General features: G+C 34.9%; 1 long non-coding RNA gene across 1 annotated transcript; it reads right to left on the reverse strand.

Annotated features, from left to right (window-relative positions):
* Positions 1-1,541: 1,541 nt before the first annotated feature.
* Positions 1,542-3,800, reverse strand: LOC111786494. The gene is made up of 3 exons (XR_002813786.1): positions 3,756-3,800; positions 3,530-3,629; positions 1,542-2,746 (listed from the first exon to the last, which is right to left on the reverse strand). It is a non-coding gene; the product is annotated as an uncharacterized LOC111786494 (long non-coding RNA).
* Positions 3,801-4,240: the final 440 nt, after the last annotated feature.

Genomic DNA, 4,240 nt, shown 5'->3' on the forward strand with positions numbered 1-4,240 from the left:
AAAAAAAAAAAAAAAAAGGAATATTTGTATTGGGGTTTTGAGTTTTAGTATTAGACGATAAATAAATAAATAAATAATTAATGTAGAGTGGGTTGGGGCCATACTAAAACTGGGGGCTGCTGGCTGGAAGAGGGCTCCGGGATGGGTCAGAAGGAGGAAGAGAGGTACACAGATTATAGACTGAAGCCCTAAAATATGGTGAATATTAAGTAGACATTTTCCGTAGACAATGTTGAAGATATACGAGCTTCTATTTGTCGGAGATATATATTTAAATTAGTTGAATTCGGTGAGCTTCTAACTTTATAAAACATCTTTATTAGTAAGAGGCTTTCGGGACCAATAAAAGTATAACTCGGTATAAATACTTCTACTTTCATTAAAAAGTATTGGCCGACAAAACGTGTCAATAGCCTTAAAGTGTAAAAGGTTATGATTTGAATGGAAGGACAGAGAAAAACAAAACAAGAATGGAAGAACAATAATCAAACAAGATCAAAAGTGGGAGGGATGTAATTTTGTACAAAATTAAACCTAGAACTGAAACAAGAGCTATGAAGATCAANTTAAACCTAGAACTGAAACAAGAGCTATGAAGATCAAATGGGGCAAAAGGCATGAGCTGAAATTGGTGTTTGAGAGTGGCATTTATAATATCATAAATGGATGAGAGGCTGACCTAAATGATTGGAATCCAAAAACAATATACAGTAATGCTACTCCACGCTGCACCAACTGCCCAAAATATTTTAAATACTTTGAAAATATATAAAATTTTATGAACTATAGAGACTAAATTAATACAAATCTATAAAAACGACAAGAAAAAGTAGTGTGGACCAAAACGTGGTAAACTCTCCTTCGAACAGAGAGTCGCATTAGGAGTAAGTATAGAGTGTGAGAGTGGTCCATTAACAAAGAACAGAGAACCTGTAAAAAAAAAGTCTAACAAGTTAGTCCCTCAACTTTAGTTTATAACAATTCAACCCTCTCGTAATCTTTCTCTGATGAGATTTTTTAAGCAAGGATGATAAAATACTAAGAAATCTTTCAATAAATTGCTGTAAATTAAGAGTTATTGAGATTACTTGACGCAGCCAGAAGCAGTGGGGTTCCCTGCAAGCAGGCGGCGCCGTAGGGCCAAATCCATAACTCCACACACCAACAACATCAATACCAGCTTGATATCTGGTCCACCAGTACAGCACCCTACTCGGCTACTCCTACTTCACCACCTTTATTTCTCTCTAAACATCACGTCCAGCCAAAAAATCCAAGGCAAACAGGTTTTATAAAGATAATGATCAGTATGGAAACGCTAAGGTTTCACTCAAGAAATCAGTGATGATCATCACTATAAGAACTCAATTCCAAAGCTTAAATTTCAAAAATCCATGGAGGTTTCACATAAATATATATCAGTACTTCAGGAAGACAAAAAAGGTGCATCAAGAGTCACATATATGTGTATATGTAATGGCTGATGACAGCAACTGGAAGACCAGAAGCTCTTCAAAAATTTGGGGGGGGGGNGATGGTTGGGAGAGGAGTCCCACGTTTAGTAATTAAGGGGTTGATCATGGATTTATAAGTAAGGAATAGAACTCCATTTGTATGAGACCTTTAGGAGAAACCAAAAACAAAACCACGAGAGTTTATGCTCAAAGTGAACAATATCATACCATTGTAGAGGTTCGTGATTTCTAACATAATTTTCGACGACAAAGAAGACAATGACAGGTTGGACTTCGTTAATAGAAAGACTCGGGACCAGGAAAAGACAATGTGCTGTGGAAACTTGACCCCCTTGAGCGAATTCACCTAAAAGTCTGCCTTTTTTAACCTCACAGAACCTAGGCCTTCTTTGAATTCCCCTTATCAACTATATTTGGAAATTCATATTCCTAGAAAGGTGAACGTTTAGCTTTGGTCCTTAACTCATAGGGGCGTTAGTAATCACGATGGAATGCAGAAAAAATGCGGAGGATGGGTGATGTTTCTGTCATTGTGCTGCTTGTGTTTCAACAGTGAAGAATCTTTGAATCATATTTTGCTACACTGTCAGTTTGTGTCGAAAGGCTGGGCTTTTTTTCCTAAAGTTGTTTGTTTGGGCTTCCTGATTTTTTCACCCTCGCGTGCGGATGATTGGCTAGAGGTTCTTAATGGGGGATGGTTTAAAGGCCTGGCCAGATTGTTATGATGCTACACAGTTTGTGCACTTTGGTGGAGCCGTTGGTGGAAGAGAAATCACAGGACTTTTGAAGTTAAGTTTGTTATGTATCTCAGCTTCTGGGTGGTGCTAAAGAAGCAGCAAAGTCTTTTGTACTTATCCCCTCTTCATAATCCTTCAAGATTGGAAGGTTTTCTTGTGAGTAGATCCTTTTGGAGATGGTTATCTCTTTCCCTGCCCCTAGGCTGTCCTTTTGTTTCTTTCTCCATACATGTTTTCAGGTTTCTTATTACAAAAATAATACAAACCTGAATGGCTACATTCCACCACATCCAAACGTATGCCCAAAACATAACTCATTTTGGAGAAGAAAACACGGGGCCCCATAAACTATCAACAAAGACGTTCCTCATCTTTGAAATCAGCCATGTAATCTAACCAACCTAAGATCATTAAACTAAATATAATAAAGCAATATAAATCCTTTGGAAATTGAATAGAAAGAGTATAACTCACTAGGTGTTGAGGATCGGCGAGAACAGGGAAAAGACCTCGGCTTATTAATGATTGTCGAGCCTGAAATTGAAGAATCAGTTTCGATTTCAGCACTTGGTTAATAAAAACAATAATAATCATCACTATCAATGAGTGTAACTATCATTTGATTATCAATGATCGCTCCTACAACATGGTAACGATTTTTCCAAAGTATTGGAAGCTTTTAATTAGATGGGTTTGAGCAATTTGTAGCTTAGTTTGAGTGTTTTTTTTTTTTTTTTTTTTTTTTTTTTTTTTTTTTTTTTTTTTTTTTTTTTTTTTTTNTTTAAACCTTTTTATGATTTATAGTTAGCTCATAAGAAATTCCTAGATTTAGTTTTGAGGAGGTATTCATGCTGACACTTATTCAAGTTTAAGGTTCAAAGGGATGAAGGTTAAAATGGACTCACCCACCTAAGGTTACAAGTAAAAATTGATCTTTTCACTCAAAAGAATTGTAGTTGGAATTTAAAAGGCCGAGATATAGGTATAGGAAATTCATCTAACACTTTAAAGATAACAGATAAAACAAAAAATCCACAAGTACACAATTTGTATGATAAGAACAAGAGAGAAAATACTTGAAAGGAAGGTTCTTGTGGTAAAACTTTAAAAAATGTTTGGACTGATAAGAATTATAGGTATAGACGTGGAGGTCGGATAGGAACCTTGTTTAGTAATATAACGAAGGCCGTATAAAATTTTATAAATAGAGTGCTTGCGTATTTAGTAGTTATTATCTTTTGCAGTAGTATTAGCAGTACTTTCTTTGCATGAAGGAATCTTAAAAGACTGTTAACAGTTGCAAAACAATATGCATACCTCAAATGCTCCACTCAGACTCCACTTTAATTGATTTGTTTGCAGCCTTGGAATGACAACAGATATAACGGGCATCGTTGGCCTATACTTTGCAATTAATCTGCACATTAAGACAACTTGTTTAAAGCTCCAAAAATTTATGGTATTAGTTCAAAATTAGAAAGCAAATAACATGACTATTGAATTCAACAATATCAGATATACAATAATCTGTCCATGAACAAACCTAGCAGCCCTTCCAGTTGAAGTAAAGCATATAATCANGGGGCCCCATAAACTATCAACAAAGACGTTCCTCATCTTTGAAATCAGCCATGTAATCTAACCAACCTAAGATCATTAAACTAAATATAATAAAGCAATATAAATCCTTTGGAAATTGAATAGAAAGAGTATAACTCACTAGGTGTTGAGGATCGGCGAGAACAGGGAAAAGACCTCGGCTTATTAATGATTGTCGAGCCTGAAATTGAAGAATCAGTTTCGATTTCAGCACTTGGTTAATAAAAACAATAATAATCATCACTATCAATGAGTGTAACTATCATTTGATTATCAATGATCGCTCCTACAACATGGTAACGATTTTTCCAAAGTATTGGAAGCTTTTAATTAGATGGGTTTGAGCAATTTGTAGCTTAGTTTGAGTGTTTTTTTTTTTTTTTTTTTTTTTTTTTTTTTTTTTTTTTTTTTTTTTTTTTTTTTTTTTTT

The sequence above is a fragment of the Cucurbita pepo genome, unplaced genomic scaffold (assembly GCF_002806865.2).
Source record: "Cucurbita pepo subsp. pepo cultivar mu-cu-16 unplaced genomic scaffold, ASM280686v2 Cp4.1_scaffold001776, whole genome shotgun sequence".
NCBI classification, from domain to species: domain Eukaryota; kingdom Viridiplantae; phylum Streptophyta; class Magnoliopsida; order Cucurbitales; family Cucurbitaceae; genus Cucurbita; species Cucurbita pepo.